Raw genomic sequence first — 13,245 nt, 5'->3', positions numbered from 1 at the left:
AGTTTTTCAGCTTTAAACATTCCCATTATGTCTGAAGTAAGTTTAAAACAGGGTGGGGAGGGGGAGAAAGTTTTGGATAACTGTTAGAATCTGTGGCTGAGATGAAGCTTGTACTGAGATAGCTGTTTCTTTTTGTTAGTCTAACATGAGTGAACATGAAGGTAAAGGAAGAGCACAATGGTTTAGAAATATTTCTGCTATGCAAGCTCTATGCGGCCTTCTTCATCCTGGTACCTTGCAGATGTGCTGGACATCAGCTGGCATGCGAGCACCGGTTTAGGAAGCCTGGCATAGAAAAAGGAAGGACAGCACAGAAAAGGCAGCAAGGCGCACTTCCCACTATTTTCACTACACCTGATGCAAGGGGAAGCTGACTAACAAATAATCAGCGATGAAGAGAAATCCTGTCGTGATGGTTTTATTTTTTATCTGAGCAAGCCTCTGGTTTCATGGATGTGCTTGTTTATTTTTACAGGACAATTTGCATGCCAAAAACTGGCTCTGACCAACATTGTGTTCTTCAGCTAGATTTTAACTTATGTATAAGTTAAGAAGCATGTCTGAGTGTGTGTGTGTGTCTTGTGCACACACACATTAGATATCATCCATACATATCAAGATTTGTAGCCTGGTCGATCTGTATTTGAAAGCAAAAAAAAAAAAAAAAGGAAAGAAAGAAGCCATTTGAACAGCAGAGAAAAGGTGACAAAATAATTGCTGATTTTTTGTTTCCATTTGTTAAACACCAGGATACTCTACTTCAAACAGGTTTCAATTTGCTAGTCAGTGTTACATTTCTTAGGGTCTGAAAAAGCAAAAGATCTGATTCTCCATTGCTAACATACTAGGTGTGTATAAATGCTGCACATCTATCTGTTTAAATTGCAGCTGAATGCAGTAGGAGTAAGGAATACTGTATGAAAAGTCATTGTAAAGAGGTGCAGAGTATCTGTTCTGCCATTTTCTGTGCTTACGACTAGTATTTTTATAAACTGTGGTCTAACTAGGTTGGCATCCAACTGTCTCACTTGCATGTGAAAATAGCTGTGCTTGACAAGCAGCTATGTCTGCATTAAAACAAGCAGACAAAATTAAAGGCTCTATCTGGACATGAATATATTTGTTTATCATCCAGTATGAAAAATATATATCTTGCAGTGATAGAAATTGAAATTCCACATACATCAAATATCTTGTTTTGTTAGTTCCTTTTGGTATGAGTCTTGTATTTGAAAACTATAGAGCTAATTTTATGGAAAATATAATATACAATCCAAAAAATATGCCCCCCACTTAAGCTTCACTGGCTTCTCAATCTCACTGATAAATACGATAAAGATTCATTTTTGCTAGAGCAGTGCATGGTTTGAAATGGAAAAGTTATCTTTGTGTTTATACTTTGCATTTTTATAATTCTTACCATGTTTGCTCTTTCCTCTGAAAGTAAAATTGGCCTATTGCTAGGATTTGTTACTCAGTATCACAAAAGCTTGACAAAGCACATTTTGGCTTCCTTAATAATAGACAATTTTTCTACTCCGGAATTGTTTCGCTTTTGTTTTACAATGCATACCAGTAACCAAGTAATTGGGTCACTATTGGCCATTTCAGATATCTGTGCTTTTCCTAATTAGTGCCAACAGAAATTTCATATATTCTTATTTGAACTAAAAAATTAATTTTATGAAAAGGAAATAATTTACTTCTAAGTAGTTTTTCAAGTGTGGAGAACCCCCTTCATTTTTCAGAAATATAAAATTAAAGATAATAAAGGTGACTGAAAATCTTTAAACTCTTCATTGATAAATATGAAATGAAAATTCAGTTTAAATTAAAATAATTTGCTATGTCTGTAATCTAAAGATTTGTTCAGAAAGATTATATGGATTCCAAGAAAGGTGTTAGAAACAACAGGACTTATAGATATATATATTTTTTGCAGTGAATCAGAATATAGGCCTTACATTGCATCTAAAATAATAGCATCCGCAAAAAAAAAAAAAAACCCTCATCATTTTAGCAATTTAGCCACCAGAGATACATTTACTGGCATTTCTTTAGAAAGTTTTGATTTACTCCTGAAAAAAGAAAAATAGTTATTGAATCTTTAGCCAATTACATAATTCTAATTTTTTACCAGATTTAATAGCAAAAAAAAACTTATTGAAGCTTGATTTATATACCTGTTTAATCTCAAATAACTATAGGCTTTTTGTTGTTGATGATTCCTGTTTCCTTAGTACAATTAAAATTATTAATTAGGATTATTAAAAATATGAATAATGTAATGTAAGACAGGTCTTTTTTAAAACTATGCTTGTAGATTGTTTCTGAGCTTATTTACCAAAAATAAACTTTCAAGTAGAATTTAACTTAGCTTAGCTTTCCTCAAGTTGGAGCCGTTCAGAGGTCCATTCCACAGAATTCCTAACCAGCATGGTTTGTGGCTCTACTGACAGGTCATCCTGAAAGTGGCTATTGTAATGTATCAGTCTTTAAAATCTGGGAAATAAATTATTACGCAGAGAAAAAGACACAGGTTAAAAGGTTGTTATAAATTATTGTTCCTTAATAACAATATAACAATGGACAAAAACATAAGTATTGCTCTTGCTTAGTGATACGCTTGTTCCTTACAAACATCCTTCTCCTAGTTTTATGTGAGCAAAGCTAGGGAATAAATGGGACCATTTTACTCCTGAAACTCCTCATTCTAGCCATTATTACAGGATTCTAAGATAAAGTCTTACTGAGATCTATAAAACTAGGGAGGACTTTATAAAGCATTTTAACCCAAATCAGGTTATAATTACATTTTTGTGTGCAACTTGATATTTCATAGCTTGAAACAAAATGAAGAAATATCTTAGCTGAAAGTAAGAACATTAACCAACAGGGTAAGCATACAGAATTCTGAATTCTGTGCTGCAGCTGGATGAGTCATCTTTATAAAAAGCATATTCCAGAAACCCTGCTTCATAAAAGAAAAGAAAATGAAATATTTAGCATGCCTTTTAAGCAAGCTACGATGGGAAGCAATTGCCTATATTGGTGGGCAAGGCCTGTGAAATGGATCGTGTCATCATTATAGCTCTAAGCAGAGCCCTATTCTGAGGCACACTTATTCATAAGAAAATCTCATAGCAGATCTGTGATGGGACTGTCTGCAAATATCCATAGGATCAGGCTCAAGATTGCTCTATATAGAAGAAATTATTATTTTTAAAAAATATTTCTATAAAAAAATAGATATTTTGTTTCTTCTAAAAGCCAAGCCATCATAAATTACTATGCTAATTTCAAAGACTTCAATAAATTCAGGAAAAAGTAAAATTGGTTTTAAGCCCATATAGAAAATGAATATCATTTATACTGCTTAGGTAGCCATCTAGGTTTGGTGGACTTATATTTTTATTATGAATTTAAGACAGCAATTAGAATATAAAAGATTTTTTGTTCTTCCTCCTTTTTGTTGTTCTTATTTAGTTGCAGCGTCTGTTGGTTTTCCACTGAGACTGCTTCGTATTGATCGTGATAGCACAAGGGGTGTTCTTTTTCACCTAGCTCGTTGCAGAGCTGGATACTGATTAGGCCTGAGAGGGAATGACTGGCCCAATGATCACCCCAGTTAGCTTTGGTGCCTAGGGAAGGACTAGAACCTGGATCTTTGTGTTCCGAATTCAACACCCTAACCCACGGGTGTCAAACTCGATTACATCACGTGACGTATTGTGACGTTTTTTGCCTTTGTGGAGCCAGGGTGGGCGTGGCCTGCACGTGACGCATCCGGCCCACGGGCCCCCCATTTGACACCCCTGCCCTAAATATTATACGTAGTCCTGGACCTCAATTGGGACCAGAATTTCTTTTGCTAAGTTCAGGTGGTTATTAAGTGAATTGTGCCTGATTTTACAATCTTTCTTGCATGGTTGTTAAGTGAATCACTGCGATAGTTTAGTGAATCACATGGTTGATAAGTGAATCCGGCTTCCTCTATTGACTTTGCTTGGCAGAAGCTGGACGGGATGGTCACAAATGATGATCACATGACTAGTCCAGGGGTCTCCAACCTTGGCAACTTTAAGCCTGGTGGACTTCAACTCCTAGAATCCCCCAGCCAGCTTTGAGACCCCTGGACTATAGAGGACACTGCAACAATTTCAGATACATGCTGATTGCCAAGTGCTCAAATTTTGAGCATGTGACTCTGGGGAAGCTTGGAATGGTTGTAAATGTGAAAAACAGTCATAAGTCACTTTTTTCAGTGCCGTTGTAACCTCGAACAGTCACTAAATGAATGGTTGTAAGACAAGGACTACCTATATTCTCCACTAGCTTGCTTCCTACTTCATGCTTCCACATTTTCTTCTAATTTTTTTTTTGATTTATTGGAATGTGAGAATGGCCTTAGAAAATGTGGGGCGGGGTGTGTGTGGGGAGATGCTGCTCTGGGAGCAGTCAGAGTAAAAGGGAAGTAATCCACCACTGAGTAAGTGGGCAGAGAAAGGGAAATGGAAAAGATCTTTCCTAAGTTATCAGAAGGTAGAAATAGACGGCAGGAGATTTTTACTTTCAGACTTGCAAGATTCTGATAATGTACCCTTACTATAAAATAGAATTAACTCATCATGTCACATTTCCTGTCTGATCTACTTGGGAGGCTGATATTTATGATGTGCCTCTCTGTTTGAAAGATTGGTTTTATTTTAAGAAGTAATTCAGCCAATTTTTTGTTCAGGATGCCATAAAAGAACTGCTTTTATCATCTACACAGCACTCTACATATTTCAGATAGTATATATTTTAATTTTTCAATTGTTCAATTCTCCAATAAGCATACTATACTAATTTGAAATTATGCTGTAAAGTATGTGGGTGCATATATGTATGTACAGTGTGTGTGTGTGTGTATACATATAGTATATACATATACATATACATATACATATACATATACATATACATATACATATACATATACATATACATATATATGTATATGTGTGGAGAGATGGAGGGGGAGAGGGAGAGAGGGAGGGAGGGAGAGAGACCGCTTAACAGGTAGTTCTGAAATTACAACTGTAACGGAGCCTGGCTGATTTACTTGTAAATTGTAATGATTATAAAGTGGATTGGTCATGTGACAGACCTGATTTTTTTCTACCTTTTTTTGCAATGGTCATTAAGCGAATGCCATGGTCATTAAGTGAACCATGGTTTGCATGGGGCCAGTTTTGGTGAAAACTGGAAGCAACTGCTGGTTTTTCACAAAATTATTGCAAAACACCATTGCATGTCTGCAGGACACTGCAAATGACTATAAATAGTCCGATACAGCCCAGATACAGAGCCCTCCAAGTGTGGTCATTAGGTGATTCGTCATTAGTTGAGGACTACCTGTACTATGCTTTAATGTGTATATTAAAATAGTTTCAAGCATCATTCAAGAGCTGTGGTGGCTCAGTGGTTAGAATGCAGTACTGCAGGCTAATTATGATGACTGCCAGCAGTTCGATTCCCACTGGTTCAAAGTTGACTCAGCTTTCCATCCTTGTGAGGTCGGTGAAATGAGGACAAAGATTGTTGGGGGAAATATGCTGACTCTGTAAACCACTGAGAGAGGGCATTATGAAGTGGTATATAAGTCTAAGTGGTGTTGCTATTGACCATTGCTATACCTTTGTATAGAAAGATATGTGCATTTCAGTTGTTCCTTTACATTATGGGGGTTCACAAAATAATAGTTTACTTCTTGGTCCTGGTGAGTCGAATATGCTCAATTTTGTTCTTGGATATGCACTCTCTCAATAGCTTGAAAATCTTGCAAGTCTGGTACTCTCCGTGTGTGATTTTCTATTATGATTCCTAGGTACAGCAGCCATCGCTAATGTTAGCTCTGAGTCTGGAGAGTTATACTCCAATGCATCTGAAGGGTAAGAGAAGGGATATCCTGATCCTGTGTCAAGGTAGTTCCAGAGGAAGGAAATATCTACTCTGTAACATATGAAATAAAATGTACCTACTGTTGAGGGTGTGTGTATGTGTTATATGTGGGCGTAATTCTTCTGCCTGTGTTCCATCCGAGACTTAGGTGAACTACTTTTTATCATTATGTCAACCATCACGTCTAGTTTATGAAGAAACTGCTCATTATTTTATTTATCAGTATGAACTTTGTACTATCTAATTGATCTGGGCAGAAGACATTTCCTAGATATGACAAAATAAATGCATTAGCTGAGGAATGCATATTTTTATAATTTTCATAATTATATTTTCATAATAATTATAATTTCATATTTTCATAATTTTCCCCATTCTAAATTCCTAATTTAAAAATTCACCATGGTACTTTATCATGATAGCCAACATGTTTGATTACTTCAAAATCAAACTGTTCAATGGTTGGCTCAAACAATGCAACCATTTTTGCTTCCAAATGTACAAATCTGCTCCTGGCAGTTGATGCAAGAGCTAATTCCAGTGATGCTAATCATCTTAAATGATTAAAAATTTGTCCCATAAAGTTATTAGAAATGCAAATCACTCAGAACAATTTCTCTTTTTTAAGTGATAAAAAGGATTTTCTAAAGCTGGAGGTAATACCTTTTAAATTTCAAATGTTAGGGTGTTTATTTATGAGATTTATATCCCATCTTTCATTCAGATCAGGATGTCACACATGACATCATTCATCCCATTTTTCCTTGTAACAATCTTAAATATCAGCATCTAAATGAGAGGAGCAAAGCAAGGAATGGGCATCAGAATAACACAAGGAGCACTGCAATACAAGCCCAAAGATATAGACCTTATACCCAGAGCCACTTTCATCATTGTGACCAGTCTGAAATCAACTAATGGATTCTTGTAGCCGAAAGGGGTCTAGAACTTAGATTTCCCCGGTCCAATATCACACTGGCAATGATTAAAGTTGGTTGTTGATGGTTTTGTGAGCAGCATTTCAGTGCAGACCAAGCAATCTGTGGAAGTCTAAAATCTGCCTTACACATTTATTAACATCTTAAAAAGTGTGTAACTGTGTTTCAGATGAACTTGCATATGAGAACTGTTACCTTCAATCTGTGAGTCTAAAAAATGCATCTCAGTTGGACACCTTAACACACTAGTCATACTAGTGCATTAGAAGATACTAATTTTCTGAAGTTATGTTTTAATGGCTGATAAACTGTAGGCATGCATGTATTTTGGATTAAAGGCTCAGAAAAACTAAATATTAAATTTCAGTCATGTTGAACTGTTGTACACCTTATATTTAAAAAAAAAAACATTATTTACTGGCATGCAGTTTAGCATTTGCAGATCCTGGGTTTTACTTCTAAAAGATACAGTATTTGAGTCCTGAAATAGATTCCATGGTGTTTTATCAGATATCATACTGTATCATTTTATATTTTAAAAACCTGTGTACAAACTGTTTATAGATATTTGTGGACACAAAATACACATGTATATTTTTAAACATTAAAGTTTAAGTCTGGACATCTCAGATTTTGTGTGAAATGAAATACACTATCCTTGTAGTCTAGTTGGCTGTTTACTGCTTAGTTTATGATGAAACATTGCCGCCAACATGATCGTATCCCCCCAAAAAATGTAAATTGTAGAAAAAAATTGTGGCATCAGAGTTCCTGCAGCAAAGCTCTGAATCAAACCACTGGTGATATGAATGTGTTGTATTGACTTGTTGAAGATAATCATAAAACCACATATTTTCAATGTTTCTTTTCCTTTTAGATTAGAAAACAAATGTCTATTTTTTTGTAAATAATGATTTTTATAAATGGATTTTCTTCATAATTTCCCTTAAACATCCATTTCACAAAAACCCAAAATATGCAATTATTTATCATACATATTATACAAATGGGGTCCCCATTTCAGAACAAACTTTATGAAATTCTATACACAAGGAGAACATTAAATAACAATTAAGCTGTAATTTAAATGTGACTTTCTTTTCCCTTTGAAAATAAATGAGAAATCTAAAAATAACGTTTTGCTTTGGCTTTTTGTTTTGCTTCTTCCAGTTCACACTACTTTTAATTAATAGCTCTATTTGTTTAATACTCTCTTAACATTAGCAACACTAATAATAACTAATGTAGAATTAGTTTTTGAAGGAAGTCTGAAACAAATGATGCTCCAAGGAGTATTAAAAAGAGGCAGCTTTGATGCTGGTATTACTCTTCTCTCATTGAACTCTTCAAAAGCACTGGCAAATAAACATGCTTTTTATTTGAGGCAGAATCATTTCAGGAGAGCAAATTCATGTCAGGTCTGAGGCTGCCTCCTCCTTCTGAAACGGGAAGCACTCATAGATCCTGATTCTAACAGCATCAATTCAGCAGTGTTAGAGACAGGTGATTCTATTGTGGTGTAGAATCAAAGGAGATTTTTGCTATGGTGAAGGTACGAATACCTCAATAAGTAGATACATTCCATTTTTCCAGGATGATTTTTCACCCCTCCAATTTGGCCAATGGCCCTGGAATTTCCAAATGGTCTCCATCTAATTCTGATTTTACTCCATGTCTGAGATCAGCCAATGTAAGACACTACCATCTATGAAAGCATCACATGAGCTGGGATGATGATGCTAATGATGTTATCCTTTCAATCATGTCCAATTTTCAGCAATTGCCTGGACCAACTCTTTTCACATTTTCTGATTTTGAATGAACTTGTCTGACTTTTTCAGGTTTTTTAAATAATCTGGCTGTTATTGGCTTTTATGTTATCTAGACAGCATGTTGTTTTGTGGCCTCATTTCCATTTATTACTGAACATTCCAAGCATAACTGCTTTTCTAATAAATTTGATTAACTGGTATATTTATTTGCAACCCCACTGGTTTCAGTGGGTTCCTGCTTCAATCCTTACATACAGGGAAAGGAAGTGGATAACAATGTTTACGCTCTGTGAGATTACCAAGATAATGTAAACCCAACAATCTTTTCTTTCACTTTTGTCTTCAGGAAATCATACATATTTCAGGAGCCCAATACAATTAGCTAAATAAATGGGAAAGCCTAGCAGGGTAGCCATGGTCTAGTGGGCAGCCAGTTTTTCTAATGAAAAAAAAAACACACCAAAGTGTGAAAGATACATGTAGGAATGTACAGTCCACCGACACAAAGACAGGGAAGTAGAGAAAAAAGATCTCAAAAGGCTGGAAAGCAATCAGAATATTTGCTATTTTCAGTGTCCTAATACTAGTTTTCATCGAGCTGTGATAAAGGCAGATCCAGTGGCATATATTGAGGGGGGGAGTGGAAATCCCTTGGGTGGTAAAATTTTCACCAGGATATATTGTTTTGTATTCCACTCTAGGTCTTTTAAGTTGTCTTCATGTGCACCCCATTTTAATTATGTTCTTTTTAGTTCATTTCCTACCCCAAAATCAGTCTCAATGATGACCACAAAATGTATCTAAGATGTAATTCTTAACAATAAAAGAATGACATTTAGATCAGAAAGAGATAATTACCGATAGGTTGATGGCAAATGTCCCTGCAAAACTGACAGTACAAAAAAAAAAAAACAATCCTGGGCTGTGGTTTCTATAGCATCCATGTCATAGGGGAAGTGTCAAGTTTCATGAAGGATTTTCCTATATTTCCCTTCCAATACACCTGTGGGGAGAACATTAAATCAAGCTAAAAATAAAACTCTTCTGAATTTGGGACTGTGTTATGATATAAATATTAAGCTGGTATAGGAGCTAAAATGTGATTATTTACAAATATGTTGTAAAATAAATTTTAATGTTGTATGCCACCCGGAGTCACTGTTGGGCAGCTATATCAATTTATTTAATAAATAATAAATAACATGAGAAAAAGCAGCAATCCTCTAGGTGTAAAATCCTTTGCCTTAAAACTATCTGGCCCTAAAATTAAGATAGCGTCATTGGAAAAGCCCTAATGACTTTTTAAATTTTTTTTGATAGCTGTTTCCCAAGATGATTTGAAGTTGTCTGCCGATATTAGACCAGTATTAGATAGGGCCAGGCAACCAGGATTGCGATATTGTTTTATCCATTAGAAAAATATATTTATCCAGACATTAGATTCAAGTTTATTGCTTCCCATTGAAGTACTGCATTTGGGGTGAAGCAGGTAACCTAAAAGATGCTTCTCAAAAATTTTGTTTAACTCTTTTTAAGGTAATCATGCTTTGTATGATTTTGATAGACCTTGGACTTTAGCTACCAGCAACTTAATTGCAGCAGGGATAAACTGTGGCAAAATAATAAGTTTGAATTGCTAAAGCAGATTTCAGTGCAGTACAAGATAAAAAACCCTTGTGAGCATTTCTGCTTCTGGAAGTTTGTAAAACTGTCCCCAAATATTTAAAAATCTTAACCTGCTCAATGGACTGGCCACCTATGTTCCAGCTTCTCTGTTTTAGATATTTGGAGAAAGTGACAATCTTAATCTTGGAATAATGTCTTATTTTCCTTTCAACAGGATAATATATAATTCAGGGATGTCCAACCTTGGCAACTTTAAGACTTGTGGACTTTAACTCCCACAATTCCCCAGCCAAGCTGGCTGGGGAATTCTGGGAGTCGAAGTCCAAAGGTCCAATGTTGGACGCTCCTGGTATAAGTCATGCTGAGGCTCTTTTAAGGCCAATGGAAGTCAATGACAGAATTACATAACAAATTAATAGGTCTATGAGCTAATTTGGAAGAATGAAAAGTATAGAACTAATGAGTTTATATAATAATTATATAAAACTGACCCAATACACATCCCTGTCTAACTCCCCTCCTTACCAGTATTTCTGTGGTGACGTGTCCTGGGTTATTACACCTGATCTTCAATCTTGTATTCTCATGAATTATTACGAGCAGCAGAAGCACTGCAGTGTATTTAAATACACACCACAATTTAGAGCTGTGATACTATATCAAAAGCTGATCTAAAGTCAATAAATGCTGCATAAAGAGATTGTCCAGATTTGTGTGTATACTTTTCTACAAAGTGTTGCAGAACCATAGCACGGTTTAACATTGTTCAACCTGCTCTAAACTCAACCTGTTCATTTATGACAGAATAACAGTATTACTGAGCTGAAAGGGATCTTGGAGGTCTTCTAGTCCAACCCCCTGCTCAAGCAGGAGATCTTATTCCATTTCAGACAAATGACTTTCCAGTCTCTTCTTTAAAACCTCCATTGTTGAAGCACTCACAACTTCTGACGCCAAGCCATTCCACTGACTCTTCTTACTGTCATAAAAATTCTTAGTTCTAAACTGGTCCTCTCCTTGATAAATTTCCATCCGTTACTTCTAGCCCTGCCTTCAGGTGCTTTGGAGAAGAGTAGACCCCCCTCTTCTTTGTGTGGCAGCCACTTCAATATTGGAAGACTGTTATCATATCAACCTCTAGTCTTTCTCTTTGTTAGACCAGAGAAGGACTAGAGATGACATGTTAATACTCTTCCCGAACTATTCTACCCAAACAGTTAATGAACATCTTCCTATTCTAGCCCAGTGGTAGTCAACCTGGTCCCTACTGCCCACTAGTGGGTATTCCAGCTTTCATGGTGGGCAGTAGGGGTTTTGTCTGATACTGAAGCACTTTCCTTTTTTTTAATTTAATTGACTTTTTTAAAAAAAATCATAGCATTCTTTAAAAACATTTTCATTAGGTTTTCATAAAATTCCCCGTGACAATTTAAATTTCTGAAAATATACTATTTGTATCATCCGCGCATAAGTTTAGTTCATGTTACATAAGTGAAACTAAATGGCGCTATAGTACGAACGCAAAGAGCCTCGTCCCAGAATAGCTCGCGCATCTCCCCCCAGCTGTAACAGACAAGCAGAGCTGGTAGCTGGCGCCCCCCCCCAAACCCAATCCACGATGTGCGAGAGGCATGCGCAGACAACGATACACTTTATAAATCACCATTACTGTGGAACTGGTGGGCGGTTAGAAAATTTTACTACTAACAGAGATACAAAAGTGGGTGGTAGGTATAAAAAGATTGACTACCCCTGTTCTAGCCAATCAGATAATTTATCCTGCAGATGTTTAGCATACATTTTGCCATTATGAGTTAACATGTATTGAACAAAAGTCAGCTGGATCATCTCTTTTGCCATTCTTCTCTATTGGTACCCTAATAGCCAAGCTCCAGGCCTTTGATATCAATTATCCTGAAAAGTGCTGTTAACACTGGGACTCACCATTCCAAATAATTTGTATTACTTTATTATATTGTAAGACCTGAACTGGGGACTTTCCCTGGTTTTAACCCTTTCATTATATTTCTGTGTCCTGTAAAGGAGAGCGGGCTGGGTGACTTTGGGTCTGTCACTCCTTTTATGACCTCAGGCTCTTGCAATAAGCCAGTCAGTCAATTCCTGTCACAACCAGTAGATCACCAGTTGGTTGATCTGAAAAAAAGTGGATCCGGCATTTGAGGAAAAACGCTGGAAGGAGGAACAATTTTTTAAAAATGACCTGGATAAAATCAACTAGAGCCTGACTTGACCATTTTATATATTATTTTATTTATTTTTATTTAGATATTTTTGTCCTTGTCAAGATAACAGGTAAAAGTATAAACATAATTTGGATACATGAAAAGAGTAAGTGAAAAGAAATATTAGGACAGGGACGGTAGGCATGCAGGTGCACTTATGTACGCCCCTTACAGACCTCTTAGGAATGGGGTGATGTCAACAGTAGATAGTTTAAGCTTAAAGTTTTGTATGAGCCAAACACTGTAAGTCATATTTTCAGGAAGCTAAAGTTGCGTCTAAGCCAGAGATCTCCAACCTTGGCAACTTTAAGCCTGGTGGACTTCAACTCCCAGAATCCCCCAGCCAGCAAAGCTGGCTGGGGAATTCTGGGAGTTGAAGTCCACCAGGCTTAAAGTTGCCAAGGTTGGAGACCCCTGCTCTAAGCTGTTAAGGGGCTTTCCTTAGTACCCACCCCCTCCAATCAAGGGGAGGGCCAAAAGGCTGCTGGCCAAGGAATTCAGACATGAACTGCAAAGTACTGGAGGTCCGGAATGGGACAATTTACCCTGGCCAGCTTGCTGCTGGACAACTCACCACAGGACAACTTAACAATTCGATTTAATTATTCAAAATATGTAAACAATTATTTTAATTTTTGCCATTCACATTCCGTTCTGGCCCTTCCTTTCACATCCTTTCCTTGACGGTTTCTTTGATCTTAGGGTAACTCTTCTCCCACAACA

Source organism: Ahaetulla prasina, chromosome 3, assembly GCF_028640845.1.
Source record: "Ahaetulla prasina isolate Xishuangbanna chromosome 3, ASM2864084v1, whole genome shotgun sequence".
Taxonomy (NCBI): Eukaryota; Metazoa; Chordata; class Lepidosauria; order Squamata; family Colubridae; genus Ahaetulla; species Ahaetulla prasina.
This window is presented reverse-complemented; position numbering follows the sequence as displayed.